Source organism: Camellia sinensis, chromosome 4 (genome assembly GCF_055761805.1).
Source record: "Camellia sinensis isolate YWXY chromosome 4, ASM5576180v1, whole genome shotgun sequence".
NCBI lineage: Eukaryota > Viridiplantae > Streptophyta > Magnoliopsida > Ericales > Theaceae > Camellia > Camellia sinensis.
This window is the reverse complement of record NC_138964.1, coordinates 61,910,120-61,922,933: the sequence shown is the minus strand read 5'-3', so window position 1 is coordinate 61,922,933 and position 12,814 is coordinate 61,910,120. Positions and strand designations below refer to the sequence as shown.

The 12,814-nt window shown below is 35.1% G+C and overlaps 2 long non-coding RNA genes across 3 annotated transcripts; both read right to left on the bottom strand.

Annotated features, from left to right (window-relative positions):
• Positions 1-3,680: 3,680 nt before the first annotated feature.
• LOC145824678 (uncharacterized) lies at positions 3,681-4,563 on the bottom strand. Its single transcript, XR_014366630.1, has 2 exons — positions 4,031-4,563; positions 3,681-3,743 (listed from the first exon to the last, which is right to left on the bottom strand). It is a non-coding gene; the product is annotated as an uncharacterized LOC145824678 (long non-coding RNA).
• A 1,292-nt stretch (positions 4,564-5,855) lies between these two features.
• On the bottom strand, positions 5,856-8,468 carry LOC145823354 (uncharacterized). 2 transcript variants are annotated; one of them, XR_014365634.1, is made up of 5 exons: positions 7,570-8,468; positions 7,342-7,386; positions 7,177-7,227; positions 6,033-6,116; positions 5,856-5,913 (listed from the first exon to the last, which is right to left on the bottom strand). It is a non-coding gene; the product is annotated as an uncharacterized LOC145823354 (long non-coding RNA). The 2 variants fall into 2 exon arrangements; XR_014365633.1 differs by having other exon boundaries at positions 7,646-8,468.
• Between the last annotated feature and the right edge of the window lie 4,346 nt (positions 8,469-12,814).

Genomic DNA, 12,814 nt, shown 5'->3' with positions numbered 1-12,814 from the left:
TCTACCATCGTACATTAAAACATCCGACAGAGAAGTGTTGGACTCTCAGGAAAATCTTCAGAGATAAAGTCGAGGCAGACGAATTGAGGTTCAAAAAGCGAGGGACTCAAGACATCCGAGAACAACCATATCCTCAACACCGAGACAAGGGCAAGAATGTTGCTATGATAGCTTATGAAGGCCCAATGATCGAGGCTATCGCTAATCTCGATGACGATGACTGTTATCTGGACGACATCCTCGAGCCAGAGGGTGAGCATGTTTACTATGGAAGTGCTCTCGATCCAGAGGGCAGAACATTTATGACTCATGGCGAAGATCCCTTTGATCCAGAAGGAGGAGAAGAATACTATGGAAGAGGAGGACACCATGTTTATGTGGCATCTTATTTTGAGGAGACCGAGGAGATGGTTAACTACGAGCCTCCAAGAGTGGAAAAAGATCCGGATCACTATGCCAAAACCTTGCAAGACTGTGTAAAGTTCAAGCAGTTCTTTGACCAGCTTGGACTTTCCAGGGAGGCAAGAACAGAAATCACCAAGTCCATCATTAATATAGCCGAGGCACACCATGAGGAATGCATGTTGACTGAGGGATCTATCCCGAGGAAGGCAAAAGAGCAATCTAGTGTCATTACTTTCTCCGAGGTTGATCGAAAGTATCCTTTTTCTCACAATCGCCCGCTTTATGTGACTGCTTTTATTAACGGGGTTGAGTTCAAAAGGGCCTTTCTAGATAGTGGAGCCTCTATCAACATTATGACTCGCGCTACTCTAGAAAAAGCCGGAATCTCTGAAGAACGCATTGTGAAGCAGCCGATAGTCATCACTGGCTTCGGTGGAGAAAGGAGAGTTACTATCGGATGCGTAACTGTTGATTTAGCCGTTGGAGAGATTCGCTCGGCCACCAAGTTCCATATTATCGATTCTGAGGCAAATTATCACATCATTCTAGGGAGGACCTGGATGCATAGATATGGGGCTGTACCATCGAGTTATCATCAGTGTGTTAAGGCAAAATGGGGAAAGAAGACGGTGACAATTCAGGCTACAGAAAGGCCTTTCGAGATCCATGAAGCTCATTATTCTGATGCCATCTACTTCACCGAACTGGCTGTCGAAGAAGTTCCCACCACCTCTAGGCCTCGAGGGGTCAAAATTCCTCGTTGGGAGGATATCAAAGATGACAAGGAGCTGATGGCAGAGTCAAGTAAGCGGGCAATGTCTAGACCAGAAAGTCCGCCTATTCCTCGGAAGGTGATGAAAGTTCGAGAAGGAGGCAAGATGGTGTACTATTTATGATGGTGCATGATGGCCACAACCCGAGCAGCTGGTGAAAGCTTTCCAAATGATCTTGCAACTCTAGGGGCAAATTTCAACATTCCGTAGAAGAAGTCTATTTATGACATTTACAGTTTGCATTTACTACATTGTCCAAGAAGTTCTATCTTTCTTATGTCATGAAGAAATTTATTTCCTCCATATTATGTATCTCCATTAGAAGTTATTTTCTCTACATTGTATATCTTCATTGTGTTATGTTGCTTGAAACAGTTTTCAATTTTTGTTGCCCCTCAAAGAAGAAAGAGAAATAGTAGACTCAGTTACCAACCTGAAGGGAGTTTTCTTGACATAATAGAAGTATACTTCCACTCGGACTTCCGAGAGATAGACTTGTTTCTGCTCGGACTTCTGAGGGAGAGCCTTCCGAGGGACAACTCTTGCTCTCATTAGTGCGGGTCCGAAGAACAGCCCTTGATTTCATCAATACGAGCTCCGAGGATCTTTCTTTTCAAAGTAGAGTGGACTCTTACTCGAACTCCCGAGGGATAGCCTTTGCTTCCATTAGCTGCCGAAGTAGAAGTGCACATCCACTCGGACTTCCGAGGGACAGCCTCGTTTCTGCTCGGACTTCTAAAGGAGAGCCTTGTCTCCTGCTCGAACTCCCGAGGGATAGCCTTTGCTTCCATTAGCTGCCGAAGTAGAAGTGCGCATCCACTCGGACTCCCGAGGGACAGCCTTGTTTCTGCTCGGACTTCTAAGAGACAGTCTTTACTTCTGTTGGTAGAAGCTTGGTAGACTCGGTTATCTTCCAGAGGAATCTTTCTTGCCAAAGTAGGGTGTGTGCTACTTTCGGACTCCCGAGGGACAGTCTTGCTTCTGTTCGGACTTCCGAGGGACAGTCTTGCTTCTGTTCGGACTTCCGAGGAACAGCCCTTGCTCTCATTAGTGTGGGTTCTAAGGGCCCCGAGGTCGTGGATCTCAATCAAGAATTTATTTGCCTGAAATAGTAAAACCGACAAATGAGATGAGCAATATCAATTTCATATCCTGATTCAGGCATTATCAGAATGAGGCAATATCAACAAATAATAATGATCTATTTAAGTTACAACAATTTTATTACTCTGAGCAAGTTTATGAAAATGCAACAATCAAGTTTTTGTCTCTCCGAGCCGATTCCTCTCAAGCCAACATAAAGCTACAACGGTCACACAAAATTTTGGCATCAGCTATGTATTTCCCAAGCATCCACAAGTTAAACAAACAACAATATATCATCTTTATTATTCAACGAAGTATTTCATCATATCAACAAGTCCTACGATGAATTCTACATCAGGAGGTCGAGCATGATATCTAATATTCTCGGGGTTGCAACAATCAGTCATTTTTTATAATTAGATTTACATGATGGGTTTATCAACAGATTCAACCCCAGAAGTCATCAACAATTCTTTTTCTCGGGTATTCTTCAGGTTCAACAAATAGCAATATCAATGTGGATATCATCAACAACAACGGCACATTTGTTCCTTTCTCTTCAACAGAGCAAAGTGTCATTTTGTCTACATTCAAACCAAGCTTCTCAGCAAAGTTTCAATTTCCGGAATTACAATATTCAAACATTCAATATTGTGATTTTAGCAACATCAGATTTTGAGTCAACCAAAAGTGCTTCAAGCCTTGTTTCTATTTTAGAACAAGTTCAACAATAGGAGTTCAGAATCCAGATCTGGGATCGAAATATAAAATTAAAATTATACAAATCCTGTATTATCTACCTCAAGCTGAAATTGCAAATTCTCAGTGTATAAATCAAGTTCTGCAAGCGTCAGAAAAAAAAAATCAAGAGAAGAAGATTTTGAGCTTATATTTACAAACCTGAGGCAGAGGAATTTCAGAAGCTTACCCACAGATCCAAAAATATAAGAAGAATGAGAATGGGCCGATGACCGATGCCGCGTTGAGAGGGCGGCATGGTCGGTATTGGCTAGAGGCAGTGGCAAGGCCGCAAGTGTGAGACGCACAAGCACGGGCTGTAGATATGAAACAAGCACACTCGAGGCCAACGACAAGCTGTGCAGTGCTAGGCAAGACCACACACGTCGCGTTGAGTGGGCGGACGTGTGTGGTCAATGTCGGACAATCCGAAGCTGGAGGCAACAGTGGTGTCGCAGAGGAGTTGGCAACCACACGCGTCACGTTGAATGGGCAACGGTGTGGTCGGCTCTGGGCAGTCGGGATCAATGGCGAAGTTGCAGCAGAGAGGCCAACAGTGGTTGAGCTCGGCTGTCGAAGGCCAGAAGCGGCAGTGACGTCGCTGAGGAGTCGGCGTTGGTGCTGGTCAGTGAGCTCCGGAGTGTCTGGATCTGGGTTGTGACGTCTGCGATGGTTGGAGCTGGGACAGGTCGGTGGCGCTGCTTGAAGCTAAGATGGCCAGCATGCACATTGTGGTAGTCTCTGTTTTGTTGAAGAAGAAAAAGGCTGGGTCAGTCTCGGTCAAGTAAATCAAAAAAAAAAATTTCAAAGATGAGGTTTCAGCAATATGAAATAACAACACAAATGAAGGTCGGTCAATGGAATACTAGAGTCAACATTGACACAAAGAGGATAGGCCGACGACAAGCTAAATCTGGTGTTGGTCACTGCCAAGTCCAAGAAAAAAAAAAAAAAAAAAAAAAAAAAAAAAAAAGAGGTTGAAGAGAGTGATACGATGCCGAGCTGAAATCGACACAGGTTGTAATCACCAAGAAACGACACCGGAATCGGCGAATAAGGAGAACCGGCGGCCACGGCAGGTCAGCCAATGACGAGTTGGTCCGGCGTTGGTGCGTATTACCAGCGGCTTGGGTCATGTAGGCGGTGCCTGGGGTGGCGACGCAAGCAGTGTTGAGAGGGCGTCATGGTCGGCGCCAACAGTGACTGTCACGAAGGCCGGCGGTGGTGGCTTGTGTGGTCTTCGATGATTGTAACAGTGGGTAGTGAACAAACAGCGATGGTCCTCCGGAATTGCAGAAGCAGAACTTTGTTGAAGAAGATGCCGATCTGGGTCTGGTCTCTTAGTTTAGAGAGGGAGAGCGCCGCAACAGCTGCACAACAAAAAATAAAATAATAAGAAGCTATGCATTAGGGTTTTTGAGCCTTTCTTTAATTAAAAAAAAAAGGGAGCATTATCTTTGAATATTCTATTAGTATATTCTAATAATGTATATATAGGTAATTGATCTGCTGTGTGCCAAACAAAAAAAAAATGCTTCTTTATTCTTTGGTTAAAAAATATATACATCTATATTTTCAAAAAAAAAAAAAAAAAAAGAGTACAAAAAAATTAAATTTTTGCTTGTCAATTTTTTCTGTAAATTGAAGTGCGTCATCAACTTTATCCATAGGCTCTGTCGTGACAAAATGTTTTTTTTTTTGGGGAACGTGACGCGAAGCAGGGTCGAAGAAATGACAGTATGCGTGTCTGAGAAATTTAAAATTTCTCATACACGCAAGGGGCAAATGTAAGAGGGGCTAATTTGAGCCCACTAAATTATTTATGCCCAATAGCCCAAGATTAGTGGGCCCGAATTTATCGCAAGTCCAAGAATCGGTGGGCCCAGATTTATCGCCATCAAACGGATTGAATCGCTCTAAGCCTCGAAAGGGTTCGGATCCACGAACCTAGAGACTTACTCGGGCCCGGACTCGAAAAGGTATTAAGCAAGCCTAGAGATCCGAGGCACTCGGACTCGAAAGGATTCGGATCCACGAATCTAGAGATCCGAAGTACTTGGCTTCGAACGGATTCAAACGCAATCTAGAAGTCGCTCCGTTAATGAGTCCCAGAACACTTGCGGGCTCGGAGCTTTCCGGGATCTACGCACCAGAACCATGGGCGTAATGGAGTTCGAACAAAGGACCCGATCCCGAGGACGGTGAGTGGAGATAAATTCACTCTTCGGTTAAACTAGCCTATACCCGGGTCGAGGTGGCACGACCCCGGGGGGTCCATGAGACTCGGCAATATTTTGCGGCAGGACGTCCTCTGGGACTACCCCTGACCCTTTGGGATGATTGGGGATCATTGGTTAGGTGTGGCTAAGAAGAAGGGTTCGCCGAGGGATTGATCTCCTCTTCGGGGTTTTCTCATCCTCGGAGAAGTCACCTCCTCGGAGAGGTCACCTCCTCGGACAAGGTGGTTAGAGAGAATATCCCCCATGTGCCTTGCACATGGGCTCCATCCTACATCATGAGGTGCCTATAAATAGCACCCACCCATAGCTTTACAAGGAATGGATTTTGGAGATTTTTAACTCTTGGGAAAGAACTAATTTCCCTTCTCCATTATCAACCTTGAGAGTGAAAGTGGGAGATCCATGGGAGAGCCTTGCCATTATTCTATTCTCTAGCCATTTTGCCTTCTTCTTCACCCAATCTCTTATCTCCATCATCTCCTTTGTTGTCGTGTTCCTAAGTTGAGATTATTGAAGAATCTAAGCCTCTCATCATATTCTAGAGAATTCGAAATTGTTCTTCAAGGATCTTCGAAGATCTTCGAATTTTCCAACTCCTTTCTTGAACCCTCACCTACAGTTATACTCTGGACTGCCTCGCTCTGGTCCCTCCACCATCGCTGGAAAAATGCCTGTAATCAAACATATAACTCTCAATCAATTCAACTTTCAATCTGCGTATCTTCGTGTGATTGTGTCAGTAACAAATCCATTTATATAATACATATATCGAAAGGAAATGGGTTGTTACCTGTTCAATGAAAATGAACTTCCGATTTTTATCAGCCAACAATGCCGGAATTAATGGATCTAATACATTTTGAACACAGGACACCTAAAACAAGCAAAAACTAATCAACATAAACTTGAATACTAATCAAAATTAATGAATCAAATAGATTTTGAACATGGGGCACCTAAAACAAGCAAAAATCCATCAATATAAGCTCGAATAATAATCAAAATCAACGAATTTAATAACATTTTGAATGCACACTGCCTGAGACAAAAGAAAAACATCAATAAAAACTCAAACACTCATAAAAAAATCAATGAATTTAATAACATTTTGAACACATGTCGTCTGAAACAAGCAAAACCCCATCAATTTAAACTCGAATACTAATCAAAATTAATTAATCTAATACATTTTGAACACAAGCCGCCTGAAACAAGCAAAAACCCATCAATTTAAACTTGAATACTAATCAAAATTAATTAATCTAATACATTTTGAACACAAGTTGCCTGAAACAAGCAAACATAAATCAATAAAAACTCGAATACTGATCAACATGAATGAATCTAATACATTTTAAACACAAGCAGCCCGAAACAATCACAAACCCATCAATATAAACTCAAATACTAATCGAAATTAATGAATCTAATACATTTTTAGCATGAAACAAGCAAAAACCCACAAACATAAACTTGCTTTGCAAATTCTTTTGGGTCATTTTTCTTTGTTAGTACAATTTGGTAATGCTTCACTCAATATGGAGAATATTCCAAATGCTTCACTCAATTTGATGAAAAAAGTGTTTTTCCCTTGATTTGATAAGCATTTTATGAAAAGGTTGGAGATGGATTTTGAGCACTTTTTCCATTAAATTTAAATTTGATAGGAAAAAAAAAAAAGTTTAAGGATTGAAAAAGAACTTTTTTAGTTGCAGCAGAGAAGACTGCTAATTTTTTACCCTATAATCACCAGCCAAAAAGGTTAATTCAAATATGATTCTTCATGTAAGAAAAGGAACATGGAATTTGACTAAACTTTGGAAAGAAAAGTAGCCTAACCTAATTAACTGTGGATAACATATGCAAATACAATGAAAAACTTAAGAGCCATGACAAAGTGACGATTGCACTTATAAGGTAAATACCTATCTTACAGCAGCCTTGGCCTCATCCATCAATCTCAAAACTCCGGGTGTGGACTCCACCTGCCCATTGACAACACAAATCCATTTTGTTCAAAATCATTCATCCAGAATAATTACCCACATAGATAAACTAACAAGTAATCATAAATGAAGAATAAATAAATTCCTACTTACAGTTCCAGATTTGATAATTTCCTTGTATCTTTCAGTCTTCCAGTCCTACAGATAAAAAACCCTAAAACAGTCCATAAAAATTGCCAACTAATTGATTGGTATTTATCAAAAAAAAAAATATATATATATAGCCAACTAATTGATGATACAGCCTAAAAAAAATCTCTTCGATTCTTCGAAATTAGCACAAAATCGAGAACTTGCACAGAAATTCAAAGATAATCAAACCTTTTTCGCATATCAAAACCAAAAAATAGAATTCCTCAATGCGTTTATGACTTGATCATCAAATTGAATAAAGTACCTAGAGAGTATCAATTAACATTGCTCTGTCGGCATTGTCCTCAGGAGGTGTCTCGGAGATAGTTGAAGATGGCCAACCGTGCCCCTCAAACAAATAGCCTGAAATGCTAAATGGATAATCAACATAGTGAACCACAAGATTTAAAAAAAATAAAAAGAAAAAGCAAAAGCAAAAATAAAAACACAAAAATTAAATAGAATCTCATGTTATGATAGCACAATAAAATTGAACAAACTAGTACAAAATATCAGTTAAATATTTTAACTCTTCTTGCATTTTTACATGTTAAATTTTATATTTTATTCAATAAAAACTATGCATTAATATTGGCTTTTGTTTATGCTGCTATGATAATCTTAAAAAAGCGATATCAGCATGTTGACATCTTCGGTCTATATTCATACTCTTAAGAGTAAAACTAGAACAGCAAATAGTTCCAATAATGGGTAGCTCAATCACGCAGAAAATTTAGACAACTGATTTTTATTGCTCTTATCTTATGGGCATATTGTCAAACAGATGTTGTGCAAATGTATCCATGCAGAGAAAGTCAGCAACACAACAAAGAATCATAGACACGGGACAGCAACCGGTAGCAGATTAATACCAAATCAAAAACGGCAAAAGAACAGAGAATGCAACACTCAAAACCAAAACGCAAAGTAACAGATTGTACGAATCCAAAGAGATTAGGGAACGACTTTAGGTACCGACTTCAACCAACTGATATTTGCAGGCTTCCATGGAATTTGGCGCCTCCAGAACAGTGCCGATCACACCGCCATGGACAAGCAGATGTTGGACAATTGAGTGTTTGACGCTTTTATATCGACAATGCTACGTAGCTCAAATTTTGTGGCTCAAAGTGGTTCAAATGGCCAAAACGACGTCGTTTTGAGTACAGAACAACATAAAAATGGCCAAAACGACGTCGTTTTGGCTATTTGAGCCACAAAATTTGAGTTACGAGACATTTTCCCTTTTATATAGAGTGCTATTAGCACCATCTATTATTTTAGACCCTTTGGTTGTGTTTGTATCAGGATTAGGGAGAGTGGAATTGGACTATTAGTTTCAGCCAGACTAATAATTTATTGTTTGTTTGAAAAATTTTGTTTCAGGCTATTAGTTTCCCAAATATGAGACTATAGAAATCATGGGATTGGTATCCCATGGAATTATTTTGTGAAATGTTCATTTTATTTCCATGTTATTACTTAGTAAATAATTAAAAAATGATAAAATAGTCTTTTGAATATTTATAAATTATTTTTTTAGTGTTGTTAATTTAAAATTATATATTAAATAAAATTTTTTAATTATAAATTATAAATTATAAATAAAATTTAATTAAAAATAATAAATTATAAATTATGGCCTTATAAATTAAATTTTTGTAGTGTTGTTAAAAAATTAAATTTACATATTAAATTAAATTATATTTTTAGTGTTGTTAATTTAAAATTATATATTAAATAAAAAATATAAATTATAAATTAAATTTATTTAAAAATAATAAATTATAAATTATGACCTTATAAATTAAATGTTTTTAGTGTTGTTGAAAATTTAATTTATATATTAAATAAAATTATTTTTTATTGTCGTTAATTTAAAATTATATATTAAATAAAAAATATAAACTATAAATTATAAATTCAATTGAAAATAATAAATTAAAATAATTAAAATATTGTGCAAAAAATAAAATAAAATAAAATTTTATTTAATCTAGCTAAAAATAATTAAAATATTACAGCTATGTTTAATATTGCTATTACTTAGTAAATAATTGAAAATGATAAAATAGTCATTTGAGCATTTATCCTTCTCCATAATATCCGAAACAAATATTAGATAACTAAAAATAGTCCAATCCAGACATTTAATCCCATGACTAAACAAACATAGGATACAAATTTAGTCTAACCAAATAGTCTCGAGACAATGTATCCCAGGACTAATAGTATGATGGATTACAATCCCTCCTTATCCAGTCCGTCCAAACAAGCGCACCCTTATTTCTTTAGATTCCAAGTTTTTGACTTTTAGTCGCATTTTTCAAAATGTTATAAAATATTTGTTTATGACACTTTTTATCTAATGTCATAAAAAGTAATTTTAACTTATTTAGTTTAGTGACATTTTTTTAAAAATGACATTGTTACTAAAATTTAGTAGCATCTGCTGATAAATATTACTAAAACAATTTCTTGCGTCATTCTTTTATAAAACGTCATAAAATTGATGTGACATTTCTTTATTGAAATGCCACTAGAGCCTTATATGTTTGTGGTTCTATGGCATTTTTTTTAAAATGTGTCACTAAATATTATTTTTGTGACATTTTCTAAAAATATGACACTAGTGTAGTGTCACTAAAGTGTGTTTTTGTTGTAGTGACTGGATAAAGGAGGATAAGTTATCTTGACGAGGATGTTTTAGTTATTCGCAAAATATGAATCAAATGAGTTAGAATCCGTTATTCTCAAATCAAATACGACCTAAAAAAATCAATTGGGTGGAGAGTATAGTAATTGATCCAATAATAAAAAAATAATAATCTTAGAATGATATCATCTAAAGTTGTTGTCTAAAATATTTTAAGAAATTCACTAAAAGAGTCTGTGTGATTTGACGTATTTTAAATCAATTTTATAAAAATATTGAAGAATTAGCTATTATTGGTGGGTAGAAAAACTGAAAAAGATTTATTTTTTGTAACATTTTTGTAGCTAAAAAGAGAATATTTAGAATGATTCTAAATAATTATTTTTTTCATATGTATTTCAAATCCATCATGATAAATTTCTTAATATAATATTATTGAAATACATAGATAAACTATCATATCTAAATATGAGCTATTCTTCTTACTTTCTCTCCTTGAATGATTAATATTAAATTCATGCATTTCAAATTCATAAATACAAATGGAGCCTAAATGTTGTGTGATGTATGACAGCTTCCATGGCATGGGACTATCAAAGCTGAACAATGGGGAAGAGTTTGATGAGGGCTAAAGGTTCTATGGATAACTTTACATGAGGCCTACAGGGACCCTCTCTCTCTCTCCCCCCGGTAATAATCTCCAATTTGATTCCTTATTGAAGTGTGTCAAATAAAGAGAATAAATTTTACATGGTTTGTTTCTTCTTCATTAGAACATTTTTTGAATTAATTTCAAGGCTTTTAATAGAATTTATTAGTCCATTCTAAACTTAGGAAAGAATTGAATTTGGAGTTTTACTGTTTGTGGAAATTACAGCATCTAGAGATCATGATTTATTACCCATATGAAATAAAGGAAAATGTTTCAGTGCTCACAATTTTTTTAAGGTCAAATATATTCAATCTTATTTTCTTATGCGGCAATGTTATTTTCATAATTTGAACTTATGATGGAAAAACCATAGTGCGCAACTTTTTTCTTTTATATATATGGAAATTCTATATATATATATATATATCTATTGATGTAAAGTAATAAATGACTACACATAAAAGTATGATTGAGTAAAAAATAAAAAAAGTCAACCTAATTGAACAGTTTGATTTTCATAATATACGGTTTCATCTTGATTTTTAAATAGGTAAATTGTAATTTACAGTTTAATTGTAATTTTTTATAATTATTATAATTCTGGTTTAATGTTGCATGGTTTTGTTTTTTGATGTTGTCTCAATGCTTTATGTAGATTGAATTCCATTAATATATTTTTTTTCTAATCGAAAAAAAAAAATTTTGTGGTTTAGAACTGAACCTGCCTTTTTAAACACCAAGATCCATATATAATTTGTTACGTTTTGTAGACACTTCTGATTCCTATTCCGATTGTGACATGTTACTTTATCTTAAGTAAATTATGAATAATATTTGGTGATTATGTTTTGAATAAAAATGACAACATTTTTTAAAATTATTGTTTTAAACTGAACCAAATCAGCTTTTATTTGTTCAATTTGATTTGATTTGATTATAAATTTTTCATAATTTGATTTGGGTTATAAATTTCGTAGGACTATATGTTTAATTCTCGATTTACTTCTAAATTAAACCAAATCAAATCATAAACAACCCAAAATAAAGTATTTCAAGAATGCATTAATGAAAGAGTAATGCTATATACCAAAACTCTTACTATAAAAAAAAAATGTGAATCCCAATTATTAGATAGTATTGTTCAAAAAAATAAAAATAAAAAATTAGATAGTATATACTCAATATCCACAAAAATAAATAAATAAATAAATATATAATAAGGAACAATGTAGCCACCTAGGGTGTGCATGGTGCAGTTTAAGGATAAAATTATAAAGCAAACTGTGAATGACGGATTAACAAATAACCAAATGGCGGTTTGGGCAATTTGGACAATTTCAACATATTAGTTGATTGAAGAATAATCTTAAATAATTATTCAATATTTGCATAATATATAATACTAATTTACATAATATATATATATATATATATAAAACATTGACTAATTTTACATAATATTTTTCATATATATAACATTAGTTTACAACAAATTCTACATCTTAAATCTCTGTTAGATCGATTTTAATTTTAATATTTCATTAGAGGTAAAATAAATAAATATATATATATATATATACTAACTATAGGGGTGCAATTTCAAAGATTGATTATAAATTTAAAATCACGGATCAAATTAACTCACAGTTAGCTGGCGGATCAATTTGGATTGAACCATTTTAACAAATTGAGCTGTATTTTACATAGCTTTAGAGCCACTTTACCAAACAAAAATGCTACAAATAAACTAAGTTTAAATGTCTTAGGAGAATAATATACAATAGATAAACATATTATTTAACAGGGATATTTAGCTCTCATAACAAACATAATCGACAATTTCTTCACCAAATAAACTCAGCCACCTTACCAAACAAAAATGCTACAAATAAACTTGAGCCTAAATGTCGTATGAGAATATAATATACAATAAATAAACATATTATTTAACAAGAATATTTGGCTCTCTTAACAAACATAATCGACAATTTATTCACCAATTACATCCATCTAAAGAACAAACTCATAATATTCGTCTATAATAGTGCAAGTTTATTTAAATCCATAAATGCCATATCAGGTTTTTTGGTTGGTATTATAATAAATATTGCCCTCAGCAGCATCAT